Below are 19,049 nucleotides of genomic sequence, written 5' to 3' on the forward strand. Positions count from 1 at the left end.
TAGTGCTGTATAGCGACCCAACAACCTTCTTACAAAAAGTAGGAAATAAGCAAAACAGTAGGACATTTATTTATTTTAACAGTAGGAAATAAGCATTGGATGGGGGTGGGAAAGACTTTACGTAAGGTAGACATGCCTGTAGACTGTTTTAGAGAGTCTTACCATCCTTTGATGGTGACCTAGGCAGGTCTAACTTCGGCAGACACCCCCAGCGTGCCCGTGTCTCAGTCTAGTTTCTCTGAACAGCTGCTACCTCTCTTGATAGAGGGTACCATTTAAACTTGCCAGAATTCCTTTGATCTTCTGTGTTTGCAGGCCTTTTCCTGTCCTTGCATTGTCCCATAACAAGTATCAAGTGTTTGCTGAGAAGTGGCTATCCTGAACTACAGTAGAACCTCAGAGTTATGAAAACCAGAGTTACAAACTGATTGGTCAACCACACATCTGATTTGGAACAACAAGTATGCAATCAGGCAGCAGCACAGACAAAAAAAAATAATACACTAAAGTACGGCGTTAAATGTAAACTACTAAAAAAAATAAAGGGAAAGTTTAAAAAAAGATTTGACAAGGTAAGGAAACTGTTTCTGTGCTTGCTTCATTTAAATTCAGATGGTTAAAAGCAGCATTTTTCTGCTGTATAGTAAAGTTTCAAAGCTGTATTAAGTCAATGTTCAGTTGTAAACTTTTGAAAGAACAACCATAATGTTTTGCTCAGAGTTACGAACATTCCCATTCCTGGGGTGTTCTTAACTCTCAGGTTCTACTGTACTCTTGTCTTTCATGCCTGCTTTTCTAAACATCCCTTCATTCAGTTTATCCAATATAGCAAACATCCTCACAATCAAGTTAACATCCAGTATTAATAAATTATTATAGAGCAGCTCCAGATGCAGCTCATCAAAGACCTTGAGTTAATTAGCAATCAACCTGAATTTAACAAAAAGGCTAGTGTAGACTAACTTCAATGGACTTTGGATCAGCAAATCCAGCAAAGCTCTTAAGTGAAACTTTAAGCTTACGAGTATGCCCACTGCGGTATATGACAAAATCCCTAAATAGAAAACTAATCTGAGGTCGTATGGGACGATTCACATGTTTAATAGTAAGGAGTGGTTCCATGTATTACTGAATTGGGGCCTTAGCTAGAATACATTTAAGAATGATCCTATCTACATACATACAGTGGATAGTTCCAATACAAAGGGATCTTATTTCATGAAACAGTCAGTGATTTTCTCTCATGAAGGTGTGAAAAGGGTTGTAGTTTATTTCATCTAGTACATATTACGTCAATGTAAAACAAATATTACATCTTCTCATAAGTGATGGATTTTGGGGCGGGGGTTCCCACCCTTGCATATTCTAGGGAAAAATATATGGCTTTATAATAAATCTTCCATAAAACATGGTTCAGCTAGGAGCTAATATATTCTTACTTCTGATTGGCTAGGGACAATGAGAAAATAAACTCAGCAGTTGTTGAGAGCACAAGATAGCCAACACATGGAGCAAAAGAGAAATACTTCAGGGACTGTTAACAGAAAGAAGAGATTTATTTGATGCCTATTCAAAATCATTGGGAATTTTGCCTAGATAAGGCCTGGAGAATTTGGGTTGGATATTTTATCTAAACTCACCTTTTTTGTATTTAGCAAACATGTATTGTTAATTGGCTTTGTTAATATTTAGATATTCTTATGCATGTTGGCTGCCTCAAAACAGAACAAAAAAATTAAGTAACTCTAGCAAATCTAGAGCTGGCCTCAGATTATATTAAGTTTGAAATAAGTATGCTAGAATTGTAAATTCTTTGTGGCAAAAATTCTTGTTTTGAGTTTGAAGAGCTCCTACAGCACAATGGAACCCTGATCCATGACTGGGTTCCTACACGCTACCACAGTAATAAAAAACCTAATCTGTAGCAATGCTGGACAGAGTTCACCAATGAGACAAGGAAGAGAGGTACAAGTGCTAGTAACAGTTTTACTTGGTAACGTAAGCTTAATATTAAAAAGAAAAAAATACACACACCTTAGTATCCTCAGTCAAATCTCTTTTATTTACTTAAGTTATGTCTAAAATTCTATACATTTCTATATATAATAGAAAGGTGGTGAAATCAGCCTTTCAGATAGCTTTGCACAACTACATTTTACACCATCTTTTCCAGATTTTGGGTTGAGATATTTGCACATATCTATGGACAGAAAAAAAGAATCTTAAATTTCTCTGACTGTTTTCCAATTAAGTGATCATGTAAACATTTGATTGAGTACTGAAAGGCACTCTGCAGAAGCCTATTAAGGAACATTTCATGTCATATGCAGTTTGTGTTTTAGGAGATGCAGAAATTCATTCAAGTTTGTAAAACCAAAGCATCATGCATGCAAATCAATGGTAGAACATCAAGTGAAAAATGTATCAGATACAAATAAGAATAATGACAAAACTATTCACCAGCACACTGTTAGGTAAGAATATTAGATTTTAAAAGTATGAATGCATTACTTTAAAGTGTTTTTTCCACCTTACCAGTACAGATTGCTTGAGTGATCTGTAGCTAATAAATACATATTAACTGGTCAGAACCCAGGGAAATCAATTACATTTATTTCACAGAAAAGTAGAATTTGTGCATCTTTCTAAGCTCCTCTTTATTAGTCAATAATATCTGGCTTCACATTTTCTGCTTGAAGGTGGGGTGAGACAAACACTGATAGCTCCTTGATCACCACTTGAACATCAGTATACTATGGCAACCGATGCCTGAAATTGATTAACCAGAATTTCTCCAACTCCTATTTGATATCAGATTTCAGTACTTTTCAAGGCAAAACAGCAAGTTCCATGAAGCAGAGAAAAAATGTTCCCCAATTGTGCCTCTTAGATAGAACCATTACACATTTAAGGCCTGAATCAGTGCCTACAAAGTCAATGGGAATCTTTCCATGTACATCAATGGGTCAGGCCCTTAATTAGCTAGAATAACTAACTTTCTCCTGACCTATATCAGGACTGTCATAATGCTTTTATCCAATTGTACTTCAGCTTCTGCCACACGTGAATGAAAATTGCCTGTGGGTGGAGCTTGTGCAGGGTCTGACTTCCACAGGGTGTGTGCTCAGCACATGTTGACAATAAGCCCCTTTTAAAGGTGTTTTAAATTGGATACTCAAAATCACGAGTCATTTACCAAGAAGAAATTGAGGAGATTAATTCATCTAAGCCTTTTTTACAGGGCACTAGCTCCTATCGTTGCCTGGAATGTGCAGTGAGATCAAATCACTTATTACATTAAAATTGATTAGTTCTTATCTCACTCAACTTTTCTGAAACTATAGCAGTATAAGCAACAAACTGTTCACCGCAGATGCTTTTTGGATTATTTTACATAATTTCTTCTCTGGCAGAAAGAAAGAAAGAAAACCCCGGAAAAACAAATATTCCTAGTAGCACACTGACCACATAGAATCATAGAAGGTTAGGGTTGGAAGGGACCTCAGGAGGTCATCTAGTCCAACCCCCTGCTTGAAGCAGGACCAATCCCCAATTTTTGCCCCAGATCCCTAAATGGCCCCTCAAGGATTGAACTCACAACCCTGGGTTTAGCAGGCCAATGCTCAAACCACTGAGCTATCCCACCCCCCCCAAACACATCTTGAGTTTGGGAGTATGACCCAAGGATATCTATTGCAAAAGCTATGAAGCACAACCTACATAAAAAGGTATGATACATCATTACGTCCTATGATGTAGGGAAACTGGAATATAATTTGTCTCCATTTGTTGACAGGAAAATAAACCCCTCTCTCCCCCACTTGTGGAGGGAAACATTGTAGCACGACATGTATTATGGTGTAGTTTTAAGTGTGGGATGGGGAATCCAGGGATATATATTTAGTTTTTACAAAAAGCAAAATAGAGAAATCAATTCTGACTACCACCACCAAAAAAAAAAAAGGGGGGGGGGGAGGGGGAATATGTACAGAAGGCTCACGGATGTCACCAAGTGACTTGAAGTACTGCTTTCCTTTTTGTTTTACTGCTCACTGTAGTAAGAAGTAGCAATCCTTTAATTCTCTTTCGTTTCTTTCAAACAACCATTAAAGGAACAGGAAATACAATTCAGAAGGGCTCTGTTCTTTGGACTCTTTAATACTGAATACCGGTAAAATGACCTTCATCATTCTGGGAAATATTGAGATCACATGAGTAATGACAATATTTTCCACATGGGACTTCTTCGTTCTTTTGCAGCTATCTGCCGTGATAGCTGTCTGAACTTATACATTTACAGCTATTATTTTTAGCACTGCTGTAATATGGCAGAGCAAATGTATCTTTGATTCAGAAACGTATATTTCTAAACACAGACAAACTTCCAGGCAAATAAATTCTAAGACCAAAGAGCCTCAGTCATAGTCTTACGTGCAACAAACATACATAAATCTGGGTGGGGTTTTTTTCTGTTTTAAGAAGAACAAACATTTCTGAAACGTTTTCTAATAAGAAAACAATGATTGAGTGTTCAATAGGGATTAAGCCAATAGGGGTTTATGCAAATTTAATAGGCATTTGTAACCAACAGAATGTCATAGAGAATGATGTTCTCTCCATAGGCTCTTTGAAATGTCTCATAGAATTCTACACAAGGATATAATTTTCTATTCATCTCTATAGTATTCTTTCATAAACAAAGATATTGATAATGTGTTACTTGACATGATCCTTAGCACAGAAAAACTGCTTTGTGTCTCTGTCTAAAATGACTAGGAATGGATGAAGGTTTCCATTGCTGAAGGAATTGAGTCCACATACTGTATCAGTTGATGGCAATATCTTTAGGGTCCAATTCTGCAAGATGTTTTGTGTGAATGAATTGTTTTGCTTGCACACTAGCCCACCAACTTTAATGGGGATCTGTGTAGGTGTAAGGGTCCATATGCACAGAGAACTTTTCAGGATCAGGGTCTTAAAATGTAGTTTCCATGCTTGCCTACAATCTGCAGTCACACTTTCAACTTATAACCTCCCAGTTGGAATATAGTAGCAGCACTGAAAAATTCACCCTCTTTAACTGTCAAATAGCAATGTGAGTGACCGACTGAATCACAATAATGAACACACAGGGTCAACAATGTGATACATAATCATCTTGTTTACTGTATTATTGACAGTTATTTTTTGATCATGAACATGGCACCTTTTGAGCCTTCCAGTATGGTAAATGTGTTTTGTCTGTTTGGCTTGCAATCAAATTTTATTACTGCACATGTATTCATTTCAAGGGGGGGCAGGGAGGAAATCCAAGAGGGTGAAGGGGAGAGAGCGGAGAAAACTAAGAAAAAATGATGTTCAATCTGGTAAGACATAATCTAGCCAGGGGCATAAACAATGAGGGACTAAAACTGAAGCTTCCCAAAAATGTAATTTTTGTTTAAGTCCTTTGCAAGGATTGACCAGCATTTCTGTGGCCAAGCATGTTGAGTTTTTGTTTTCAGATCACAACTCATCACCCCTTTGGGTTTTTGGTAGAAGTCCCTTGCCAAATTTACAACCATTTAAACATTCTTTCTGGCATTTCCTCCAATACGATGCTATGTTTTTGAACATTTCAGACATTTCAGCAGCAACACAATGAACAGAAGTTGGCCACTAACAAACCAAGGCCTGGAACAAACTCAGAATGCTAGGTCACAGTTCTGTGGCGGCATGAACATGTTTGGAAACGATAATTAATTCGCCCTCTGCAGACAGGTGGTTGATGTCTCTGGATTTTTGCATTTCTTATCAGCTGAATCCTGTAACGGGATTATCATCATCAACTATGAAAAGAACTACTCCAAAGCCTTTTAGCTGGAAATAAAAGCGTTATAAATTAGAATGTTGTTTGCTAAGAGATGGGCTCTTGAACCACTCTGAAAAGACTAGCACATCCAGTACCTAGGGCTCCCTTTGATGGCAGAGGCCTGCAGCTGAACAGATTGAGCTATGTGTATCCCAGTCCTTGCACACATAGGCACCATCTGGAAGGAAGCAGCTCAATCATGAAAGCTGCAAGATAAAGAGGAAAAGCATAAATTTGAGTTCCCTGTTTAAAAAAAAAAAAGAAAAAGAGAAAGATACTTGCTTATCTCATTATTCCTGTTTTAAGGCCCAGTGAAGATGCAGTATTTTATTTATCTTCCCATTATAAAGGTCCTTTTACCTTTAACAGCACCACTTTTTGAAAACAGAACAAGTAATTATGTGAAGTCAGTTCTTAAGCCAATGCTGATTCTGCAAAAGGAGGCACCATGGAAGACGCAGACACATGGTCCAGTAAAATTCACAGGTGATTTTTATAAGCCGATTTACAGAGGTTGATAAGCCCCACTGCATGTTAATGTATAGATTGTGTCAAATTTCAAGCCAGATCACTCTCCCACAAAATGAAACCCAAGGGAGAAATCGCTTGGGAGGAAATGTCACTCTTGCTCTATACATGGAGACTGTCCACATTGTTCCATAGGGTCAGGATTTTGCTTCCTTGAAGGAAGAAGAAGAGGGGAAAAAAAAAAAAAAAGGCTGCAGGCCCCACCAAGAAGCCATACAAATACTATGGGATCTATATGAGGCTAGGACCACCTTCACAGAAGCTCTGGGCCTCTGTACCTGCTCTATCCCCAACCCCCAGTAATCTGCAGCATGGTTCTGTTGAAGTCGTGCTATCAAGAACTCCCTCTGACAAACAGCAGACCCTTGAAAATAGCTATATATAACCACCGAAAACTAACAGTTCCTGGTTGTATTAATTTTTTCTAGGTATTCTCCACAGGGCCAGAGAAGGACAATTGTTTACTGGAAGACACATATTTCTCTCTCAACATTGACTGCTGATGAAGGTGCACTGTCTTCCACAGGCTCTAGAGAAGGTAGGAGGGCAATGTTACAGAGGCATCACAGGAGGTGGTCAATGCATGGAAGATGCTCTTGAGCGCACAGTTCTCATAGATGATGATCTGGGATTTCATCATCAAATTAAATACTCAGACCAAGAAAAAAAAAAGACACAGCATAAGCTAAAATTGTTAAGCTTGTGTTTCACTGTATTTTAACAGGTGATAAAGAAAATGAAAACTTTTTTAAAAGGTCCTTTTAATCCCATTCTCAACATCTGAACTTGTGTTTGGGCACAGGGTTTTTAAAAAAAATTTTTTCTCTACTGGCGGCAACAACTTTTGCATTATTTATACTACGGTCAAAGTATAATTGGCCTCTTTCATATGAATGCATATCAAAATACAGAGGGGAAAGTAGGAGAGGGAGAGAAACCAGATACATGAGAATTTCCATACTTATAGAGAAATCAGTTGTAGACCCACTATTTTGCATTTAAATATAGTTAAATTAACCTTTATAAGCCAGAAATCAACTACCAATACATCACATTTAGCTGTTAATTTGAAGGAGGATGGAAATGAGTGATAAATTTTAGTGCCAAAAGATATCAGCAAGGACGACCATTTTGCTGTGATCTGATTTTTCACATGCTGTATTGAATTTCTCTTCCTAGACTGTTCTAACTTAACACTCCTCTTTAGAACTGATGTAAAAATATACTTTCTGCAATATACAATACTGTGAAACAGCCAGTCTCAGATTTTTTTTTAAAAAAACCTTCGTAAGTTAAAATATACATCATATCTTATTTTCCACGTTGTCAGCTTCTCCTTTATCTTTATATAGCAGAGTTCTTTTCCCCTGCATATTTTCCAGCACTACACTGAAAACGTGTTTTCACACCCTGAGGCTTTAACATCACATACTGTTCCCATTTAAAGAATTGTGATGCCATGACTTTGAGGGGGTCACAAGCTACCCAGATCTTCTGAACAAGTTTCTACAGACAAATAATAAAAAACATTTAAGGTATTTTGTATATATAGCTCAAAAGCCATAACTGCTTAGTAAACTTAGACCAACATTGTAGACTGTAGAGAGAAGAAGCCATGGCTCCACTCTCATCATTCTCACCCACTGTGATATTTCTGGCACTACCGTTGGTGCGGAACTCCTTGGTTCCTTCAACATGATGCGCCTGATCCAAAGCTTAATGAAGACCATAGCAATTTTCCCATGGACTTCAGTGTGCATTGGAGAATGCTTCAGGAATCACAGGTTTCAGAGGGGTAGCCGTGTTAGTCTGTATCAGCAAAAAGAATCAGAGTTATTGATAGCCCTTGTGCAAGAGCAATAAGACGGGAGAAGAGTTCTTTTCACCCTTTCCCTATTGAATACTTGTAGACAGGTAGACAAAAATCTAGCCTTTTATCTTTAACCATTGCCCCATCACATTCAGGACATAAAGAAAACTTTTATTTTTTTTCCCCCAAAAGTACTGTGCTAGGTCTTCATTTAAAGTTTTACTAGCTCTTAACTTTACAGCTTTCTAAGTAGCCAATAGTAAAGTTTTAACTACCATTCAAAATCCTGCTCAAGCATAGAAAGTTTGTTCTTTCTTGACAGCTCTGCAGGGATTTAGCATACCCACACATCAATTCCTTTATAATAAGGCAAAACTGCGCACAAACTCTAAGCTCGGAATAATGTGGTTTATTTTTAACTAGCTACTCCCTTATCCTGTCAAGATATTGCAATGACATCCTCTGCCAGTGGTGGGGGCACGTATAACCTTTAAGGAAATACAATCATCATCTAAACTCCAGCAAAGTAAATAAATGTATGATTGCTTTTATTTTAACCATTTCTTAGCTCGACACCTCCATTATTAAAACGCGCACACACACAAAAAACAAAACCCACTTAATTATATTGTGCATAATGAGTTTGAAAGAAAAATCATTTAGTTTACAATGCTACTGAGCCTTTCATGTGCTAGCTCTATCGCCGTGGGCCGCCTTCTACTTCCCTCAGTGATGTGGCTAAGACCACGACCTGGGACTCAGGAGATCTGGGTTTAACTCTGCCACACTTCCAGAATGACCTTGGATAAATCACTTCAACGCTCTGTGCCTGTTTCCCTCCCCCACATTCATAAAAGAGGGTTTATAAGTCCCTACTTCAACAGGACATTTATTAATGTGATGTGAAGCTGTCAGATATTGCTTTTATGGGGACCACCTTATAGGCGGCTACCAACATAGACAGGGTTGTGGGCAGCACGTACAGTAAGAGGACAAAAAGTGCACCAGCCCTGATGACAACTAGGGACTACTCTAATTTATGCCAGAGCACGGCCTCTAATGGATCCTCTGCTAGTAGAAGATAGGCACATGCTATGTCCCTGACATGTCCCCTCCCTTTCCAACACCAGAGACCGTAGGAGCTGCTGAAGCAGGAGCCACCTCATCAGCTTGCCATTTACAGCCTATTTAAATTCCTTGCTGGCCGTTTACAGACAAAATCCAGCCCCGTTGTGTTCTCTATAGTGCAAAGGAGCCAGATCTCAGTTGAGAATGTGGCACTATGTGTATACTAGTTATCTTAAAATAAGCAAACAAGTAACTGGGATTACACTGGAAACTGGTGAAGCAACATACTGGGAAACTGGCATAATGGGAAACTTGTGCTGCTTATAAACTAGAAAATGGATTTATTGGTTATACTAGGAAGCTGGTATACTGGGTAACCAAACAGATAAGTTTCTAATTGTAGTTAATAAATCCAGTATCCCAATTTCCTACTGTATCTGTTCCCCATTATCACTTTTATTATTACCAATTCCTGTATATCTAGCTGTTCACTAGTTATAAAGCACAATCAGGATCCATAATATAATGATGAAGATGGTTGTTATGGTGATGGCAATCTACTGTTTAAAGTGTTCATTTATCTGCAGGTACCATAAATGATAGCACCTTTAGAGCACATGGGTACATTAATATTTGTATTGCGACAACAGGTAGAGTCCCCAGTCAGGGATCAGGGTCCCAATGTGCTAGGCACTATATGAACACAACTAAAATGATGGTCCCTGTTCTGAAAGGTTTACAATCGGCATAAATGCTGCCTCTTCCTGATATGGAATATTTTTACTTTCTGAAACTACTGCCACTGATTGCAACCCACCATTATAAACTCACATAGTTTTAATATGAGGACGAGGACAATTTAAGTACCATCCTCTCCTACTTCTCCTTTTCATGCATTTGCCCACTATATTTTATAATGTTTGTCAAACAACTGGGAGTGCATTTTCAAACCGATCTTCTCAATCATTTGTTGCGCCCTTGAAAGCAGAACAAGAGATGGGATATAAAGAAAAGTAATATCCGGTTAAGGCTTTTAGACCCGTGTTTCTAAATTATGATTGACAGTGGATGATTTGTTTTGTGCAACTTTCTTCATCATGCACGTGGCTTATTCACTGGTGCTTTGAAATCTAAATTAAAATTTAGAAGATGGAATTAAACTTCTCCTGTGAAAGGAAATTACATTTTATAGAACTATGCTTTAAAAAAAAAAAAAGAAAAGAAAAAGAAAGATGTGACTTAAATGCACAAAAGCAAGGATGTTCAGAGCTGAGTTGCCACAAAGCACCAAGTCCTGCACAAACGCAACGCAATATGGGACAGCAACCGGTTTTGCAACAAGAAACCTTCCATCAGTGCAGGCTTCCATTTCAAGGCTGCCTGTATGCGCTACAGGGTGCTTGCTACTTTACCTGGTCCTCTGAGCAACTCACTTGCTGCTATTGCTGGCAGCTTGCACTTATTGTAAATGGCTATGTACACATTTCCCAGGATTCTGGCTGACCTTGCGGTGAATTTGCTTATTTCATGTTGTTAGCCCCGTTGTAGCAACATTCTCACTCTGGCAGATAGTGTTAGGACATACATCATTTACCCCAACACCATAGGCACAGATTTTTGCAGCTACTCTTGAATACTGTACACGTTTCCCCCACTCCTTATACACCCACATAGGGAGGGACTGAACATAGCCCATTATCTTTAACTTCACCAAGCCCCATTATACTTTCAGATGGTAAAGTGGGCAGTCCAATCATATGTGCAATAGCCTCATGAAGACACAAAAGCACAATCAGACTGAAGATGGAACAACAGTTTTAAATTAAAATGCCCTTGCCTAAACAGCTTAAATCTGACCCTTAAGGATATTTCAATGGAAACATTTGAGTTGTGTTAGAATTTTAACATTATTGGCGTCATAGCTGTCCCAGAAATTGTACTGAGAATTTGAACAGCATAATTACCACTAAGCCTGCTTAAAGCAACTTCATTTATACAGCCCTAGTAGTATCATGGCTTTTGTCCAGTCCTTCCCTAGTTACACCCAACATTTTGCATGCCCACTTGTTTCTAGATACTTGTATTGCCCCATCATTGTAGTATCTGAGCACAATAATTTATCCTCAGAACCACCTGTGTGGTAGAAAATGTTTGGTCTAGTGGAGGGAACAAACGTGCACAACCTTTTACACTATCACACAAAAAGTTCTACCTTCAACAAGGCTCACTACTTTCTACATACTCATGTTGAGCCCTTCCTTCTACTCTAGTGCATCAGCAACAGATCTCCTTAACTTTACACTCTTTCATCTGCTTGAGAACCTACAAGGCTAACACACTGCAAATTGTACACAAGGAGTTCCTCAGAGGAGATGGCTTTAGTTCATCTCAGGAAGGTATCCACTGTAGTGAAACTGCGGTGTGAGAGGGAGAGCACCACATAGTGTGCAAGTAAGTTGAGTCAATTTACAGCAAAGAATTTGCCCTGGTAGCTCTGAAATGAGCCCTTAAGACTGCTGAACTGTTTTATGTCTTTTTAAAAACCAAAAAATTATTTGAATAAAAAAAGCCATTGCTTAGAGCCAAATTTCAGCCTAATAAAAATGCAAATTGATTAGTTATATGCTACGCAAAACTCATGTTGATATTTTAAAAAGGGAATTCCAATAGAGCCTTAACTGGAGGGGCACCGTCGTGTTTCATTATGCTAGCACTGATTATCTTTCATCTCGCCAAGATGTGATACATGCATTTTAGAATCCAATTGATGGATAAAGAGGTCCACAAGTTAGTCAGAAAGGCAGAAATAAATTTTGGCTTTAGGGATAGGTTTGAATCCTTCAAGAACAGTCAGAGTAGACAGTCTCAATTATTCCTCCAGGAATCTGATTCATCACCTTTAGTAAACACTTGGCAGTTTATTGCTTTGGAAGCCAGCTGACATTTGAGTAAACAGTGATCAATTTAAGATTCCAACTTCTTGTAGCTGCCCGATTGCGAGCTAGAAATATTTAGTGCCACTATTTTCTTAGACACTGCTGATTTTCATAGACGGTTCTAGGCCTTATTTACCTTTAAAGATACAGGATTTCTGTCCACATTTATAAAGAGTAAATTAATTTTCATGTGTAACCAGCTAACAGTTATCTTAATTAATGTACAAGTGGTAAATTCAACCTTTGAAGATCATGTATTAAAATAAATTGTAAGTCATTGTCAAGGTCAGTAAAAGTGGATATAAATTTTGAAAACAACAAATGCAACAGTGCATAGAGTTAGATTAGATGCCTGCAAGCTTATTTTGTCCCAGCTGATTTTTCTTGGAGTGCTTCTGTTTTAGCACTTATCCCAACATGTTTAAATGGTACTAAATTTTAATACACATTAATATATAAAACCTCATTCCAATCCCATTTTGCAACTGTTTATAAAAATAAAAGTAATACACATCAGATTGCTCATAGCTTTAAGCAATTCTAGTATAACATGAAGATGTACTTGACCTCTGCCAAGGTCACTTGAACATGTTCCCCTTGTCTCTCTGCTTTAACCATCAGGTACTCAGAAAGATCAAAGTGAGAAACAAATTCATGATGTGTACCCTGATTATTATTAAACAGGAAACAGCTATGGTAAAGTGCAAGTGTAAGAGAATAAAAAGGTGATCAATTTGTAGATTTATACCAAAAGCAATAGCTTTGTTCCTGTGCTTACCAAATGTATGTTTAGTTAAAAACTTGGACCCTTCAAATAGAAATATATTTTTTTTAATTTCAGGCACAAGAAATCTACAAGATTGATTTTGTTTCACCCACCCCAATAAGCATCTTTTCAATTAGGCCTGAGCCACCTAATTTCCCATCTTCTACAACTCAGTGACACACCCAGAGGAGAAGAGCCCCTTCCAACCATCCTTTCTTGCCAATTCACTAAGACAGTTTATTGAAAATGAAAAGCACTCACTTATAAACAGTGGCAACAATCTATGGCATGGTGTATGTAAATATTATTTCCAAACACAGAGGGTCTGGAAGGTGATGCATACAAGATAAAGTTACCCTGGAGCAAGGTAATGCCTGCAAAATGAAATTCCTTTTGGTTCAGAGTTCCGGGACAATGCCATCCACATAACACAAGATCGCCATTGGGTTTGTTTAGAAGAGGACCCTTGATGTAGCAGCTTTTTGGGATGAGTCTGCATACTAAAGAAGGGGTATCCAAACTGGCCTTTCAAAGCCTGGCATGAGGAGTGTTGTTGGATGTAAGCATATTACAGACCTACAAGATCCATCCACTGTGTAGAGGCTTCTGTTTTTGTAGCCACCCCAGAAGGCTTGATTTTAGCCATATGACCTGCTTGTCATGAGCTTTGCTTTAAAAAACAAAACAAAACAAAACAAAAAACACCTGGGGAGGTGAGCTAAGTGTGTCACAAACTGCATCACAGGTTGGGACTGGACCTATCACCCCTTAAAGGGTCAGCCACCAAGTGACAGGGATGAGGTTCTTTGCTGCAGATTTATGGCTTGGATTCAGGTTGGATAGTGGTAGATTATGTCTCCCTACCTCCCCCACATTACACTGGGGAATTGAATTTCACCCTCACTGCAATAAAATCATTTCTTCAGACAAAAAGTGTCAAACAGAATAGGTAAACAGCATTATAACAAACTCTGTTAAATCAGCAGTGAACAGACAAAATGCATCACCAGTTCTATGTAGGCACACCACAATAAAATTGTGCTTACCTATATATCTTGAAGAGTCATTAGAAATTTACCCTTCAGATAGTTAAGTAATCATAATTATTTTTAAATCGCAGTTAACTAAGAGATTTTATATTAAATGTTACAATTAACCACTGCTTAACATTAATACTTATATTAGGTAATAGCTAATTGGCTGAAAGAGAAAGTGATATCTTGACATAGCAAATGTTTCAGAATCTTAAAGAGGGAGGCTCCACTCCCTCTAGAAAGAAAAGGAGATATTAAATGCAATCAGTTTTGGGGGAGTTCCCAAAGACAAATAAATACAAATTAAGAAAATACTAAACTCTTTGGTAAGGATTTTTAATAAACCAAAAAACTGAAAATCCATAAAACTGACAATAGCCTACTCATTAAATCCCTTGAATAAATAAGAGCTTAATATAAAAAACATTTTGATAGCAACAGCTGATAAAAGTATTAGAAAACAGTTTTATCACAGCCGGTCTCATACTATCAATCAAAAGTCTTGCATACAAAAATACGTTCTTCTTTAGAACAAAAATGTCTAATTGTAGATTTCCATTTTGTTTGACTGGGCAAGTTTTTCGCTCATTGTTTATATAAACAACCTCTCTTCAAATCCACATAAATCCTGAGTAAAGAGAAAGATTTAGACAGACAGCATATTAGCATTGTCTCTAGCTGTTCTTAGTCTTTCATCCAAAGAACCACTAAAACCTATACAGATGTCTTCTTTTTAGTGTTGAACTCCCCACTACTCTGTTATTTTTTGTAAAAGATACAATATTATGTCCAGCATTTTGTAATCCTCTCTCTTTGATTGGAGTGTATCACAAATGAGTAAAGCCAATGTAGCGAAGAGGACTTTCATACATAAAGATTCTGAAAATATTTGTTAACATAATGATTTGTTTATTCAGTTTGACAAATGCTTTTATTTTAACCTGAAGTATATTTTGTAAATGTCACTGGTAAATACAAATTTATAGTTGGCTAGCAAGCTTCCCTTATGTGTATTTCTAATTAAGCTCTTCCAAGATACAGAATAATGTTTAAAACAAACATATCCTGTAGAGGATCAAAGTAACCCAAAAAGTGATCAGATATTTTTCTTTGTAAAATTGAATATGGAGATACGCTGCATAAGCAGATTTGAGAAGAACATGGAATCTATAAATAATGATGCTTCCATGTTTTTATTTGAGAACATTGGGAAATCTTTGCTTGCCCTTTACAATATTATTGTGAAGTTTGATGTCTCTCACACAACAGGTAATGTCATAAGGATGCACTATCATCTTTACCATTCTATATACCAGGCTCTCCTAAACTGTAACATCCTATATACTGTTGTATAGACAAGACACAGTATGACAAATAAGAGCTGCTGTTTCACCTGAGGCATCATCAATTAACTTTGATTTCCAGAAGGGTGAATGGCTCGAAAAACTTGTGTTAAGACCCTCGCTATAATATATATAATATACCAATTGTGAACCTGTCAAAAGATCATGAAAAAAAACCCTGAGTTTATGTTTATAGTTTCTTTATGGTAATTGGACAAATACAGATTTTTTTTTCCAGGTCTCTTACATCCATAAAACTATCAAGCCAATCTAAAACAGTAAGTGTTTTCCAGATATTTGGTTTACATTAAGAATAAGGCACAATACATTTTTGTATTATAAACCAAATATTATTCTGTAGCCATGATTTATTGGCAGGATGAATTGGCATGATCTCATATGGAGTTTCCTATATTTCATTTACACAATGTTATACATTGTAAACAACTATTTTTATACGTATGCATAGAAAAGCAAACAACTACTGTTGATCTATGGGCTAATGCTTAAAATTCCAGCATAAAGACTTGAAAATAGATTTAGCATCTTTTGCATCAAACATTAATAAGGCTCACTTAGGCACTCTTAATGTGAGGGAAAATTGGGTTTGTATGAAATGGCTACACTAGGACATTTCATGCTTTTGCAAGTGCAGTAGTGCGATAATTTCCTACAGTATGTCATTATCCTCTGCCCTGTGGTTCTTTTTAAAATTATCTCTTTTCACTCACACTGTCTGCACTATGTTTTTAAGCTATATAGTTTTCAAGCTACATACTTTTCAATCTATGAACAGTATGTATTCAAATTTTGAGCAACTACATCACAAGTCAAGTAACATACCATATTGAGGCATCTTCCCTTTGGACACTACTAATAGAACCTCAACTGCAAAAACTTGGAGAGAAAAAATGTCTCACAGACATAAAGCCAGGTCAAGTTTTATTTTTTTCCAACAAAGACAAGAAAATACTATTCTGACCATATCAGGAAGGAATATAAAGGAATTTTCCTATACTTTTCCCATCTGTCCATTTTATCATGACTAATGCTTATTAATTTCTACATACATACACCATACTAAAAGGCAAATTAATTTATCGCCCATTTGTCATTGTAGCCAAATCTATCATTTCTTAAAAGAGCAGGAAGGTTATAAGTATTGTGTTTTTAAATATTGGTATGAGATCACCCCTAAAATAATTACATTTATGTAATTCTGGATGCCACTCCACAAGGGAGAAAGTCTCCTCTCAGGTCTACAACTGCTGGTAGTGTCTAGTTTTGAAGAAGAAATAACTCTTACAGATGAAAAAGTGCTTTTTAAAATGCATAAGAAAGATGAACATGAAACATGGATGGCAAAGTAGGATATCTGTTCAGACGGTCAATATGTAGTTGACAGAATGAGGGTCTGGTTGCAGGCGACAACACACGAGTGTCTAAAATTACTGTACTGACCTTTGTATAGAAAATACAGAATTTGAAAGATAGGGAAATACTATTTAAATACTGCATTTTACATTAACCGTACAAGGTCATAGTCATCTAAGCACAGAGATCCCTCTTCTTCACTCTCAAATAGATATTAAGAAAAATAAGACTTGACTTCCCCCCTGACAATCAAAGGAAAAGATTTATTTGGATACTAACATCTGTCTGCAGATTGTGGCCAAGTGCTTTTCTGTGCTCATTTAGGACTCCACTTGGAAAGCTTTCCAGTTACATTTACCTAGAGATTGCTCTCTACCACTTCCCAGCTGACAGAAATCACTCAGCTGGGTCTGATGAATAATAGTAAAAGGCAGCTTGTATCAGTGATGATTGAATTACACATTGTTAAAACTGCCATAAAGGCTCATTCCAATGAGTACATTTAATTTACTTACTCTGCTCAGGGCTAGAAGCTTGTAGTTGTTTGAGGTCTTCATTTTAACAGACTTAAAACAAAAAAGAAGCACCATTTTCTGTGAAAAAATTATTAAATATTTGTGCCACTTTTTGACTATACTCCCTAAACTTTTTGTAACATGATAGGTGCCTAAACCAACACACATTTAACTTTTAAACACAGTTTTGAACCCATATTAGCACCCTCTGTGCCACAATATACAGACTGTAACATATTAGAAAACAAGGCAAAAGAGGAGTATAAAGAGGAGGAAAAGAGAAGGTAGAAAGATGTAATTATACGAAAAATCTAAAGAAAATTAATTTGTCAGCTTTTTCTAAGAAAGGGAAGCAAGTGTCATGGTATTTAATTAAGGGTTTGTTTGTTTTTTTAAAACTTCAATACAAAGAGGATTAATTTAGTCCTCTACCACCAGAAAAGCAGATCCTCCAGGGAACAGTGCTTTGAGAACAACACCAGTGTTTCAAACAACAAGTCTTCATAAGAACACTATCTGTCCAAAGATTGCAAGCAAATCTTGGAAACGAATCCTTCTGTATTTTGTTAACTGAGATTGCAAGTTTTTTGGTATTGAAACTCTTTTTCAGTGTCAAACAATCATGCAAGAGGGGGTCAAAGAAGAAATGAGAAGTCAGGTGATTGACGCTTAAAACCAACGATTAAATGTATCTATTTCCAGCTGAATAAGTCAAGTGAAAGACAGATCCACTTGGAAGACGAGTAAAGTCAAGCTGCTTTTCCTCTCCCACAGCTAGAGCTCGAGGATTTGATTACTCGCTTGTAAGCAGTTTGATTGCTTTAGGTTCAGGGTTTTTTTACCTTCAGTTTCCTTTCGCCTGCAGAATCCCACCCCTCCCATTTCGTCCCATGCCACCTTCCAGTTGACTGGAAAGCAGCCTTCTCCGAGAAGGGAGAACACTGGGTGGGTGGGGATTGCCAATCCAGAATTCAACCCAGCGTTCAAATCCGGAGACACCGGCCAAACTGTTTTCCAGCATCTGTTAACAGGAACATGTGCGCGCTCATCACCGCCCACACAATAGACCACCTGGGTCTCCCTCTCTCTTTCTCTGTGCATCTCTTCATCCCCCCCCCCGGTAACCACAAAATCCAAGTCACTGCAAGACAGCAAACATTGCAGACAGATCCAGCAGAAGCACTAACACCACTGCCTTACCTGGCAACCAGGGCAGGAGGAGTCGGTTTGCCCTTCAGTGCTCTCGCCTCCTTGTCTAGTAGGAGCCACACACGCTCTCTCTGCCTCTCATGGGAGGAGACGGCAGTACAAAAAGGTGTGTGTGTGTGGCAGCCTTCCCACATCCACCGGCAGGTTTGTATAGCCCCCTGCTCTCAGTGGGGCTCGCTTTGTGTTGGGTGTCAAGTTTCAGCTGCTGGCTGGGCGGAGGAGGAGGAGAGACACTGGGGGCCGTGCAGCTTGCCGAGCATCACCACACTGCAGCTTCTCCAGGAATCCCTCCAGTGAGAGGCAGCCCATCCTCCCGCAGCCCGGGCTGCCTGATTGGCCGAGAGGCGGGGGGGGGCTCTGCCTGCGCTATCCAATCAGGCTGCGCCAATAATAGGCGGACCCGCTCAGCCGGCATCGCCCATCCAAGAGATCTGTTAGTCTCTGTCCCCCCCAGCGGGCAGGGGGCCGGGAGTTCCCTGCGAATGACAATCAAGGACATCGAACCCGTGCTCTGGGCCGGCGAAGTGAGGACCCCCCAAGCAGTGCCGCAAGCCGCGCGCTGGAAAGAGAGTCGCCCCGCCCCCTGGGACTTCAGGCAATTCATCGTATGGCAGG

At 38.3% G+C, this 19,049-nt stretch overlaps 1 protein-coding gene across 3 annotated transcripts in view; it reads right to left on the reverse strand.

Moving 5' to 3' along the window:
• The window catches only part of SYT1 (synaptotagmin 1), a 507,893-nt gene extending 489,179 nt beyond the window's left edge, over positions 1 to 18,714 (reverse strand). For all 3 annotated transcript variants that reach the window (XM_084617798.1, XM_084617797.1, XM_084617796.1), the window contains exon 1: positions 18,426 to 18,714. The gene's annotated coding sequence lies outside the window, so the exon portion shown is untranslated. The remainder of the gene's footprint in view (positions 1 to 18,425) is intronic.
• Positions 18,715 to 19,049: the final 335 nt, after the last annotated feature.

The sequence above is a fragment of the Lepidochelys olivacea genome (genome assembly GCF_965140295.1).
Source record: "Lepidochelys olivacea isolate rLepOli2 genome assembly, chromosome: 1".
NCBI lineage: Eukaryota > Metazoa > Chordata > Testudines > Cheloniidae > Lepidochelys > Lepidochelys olivacea.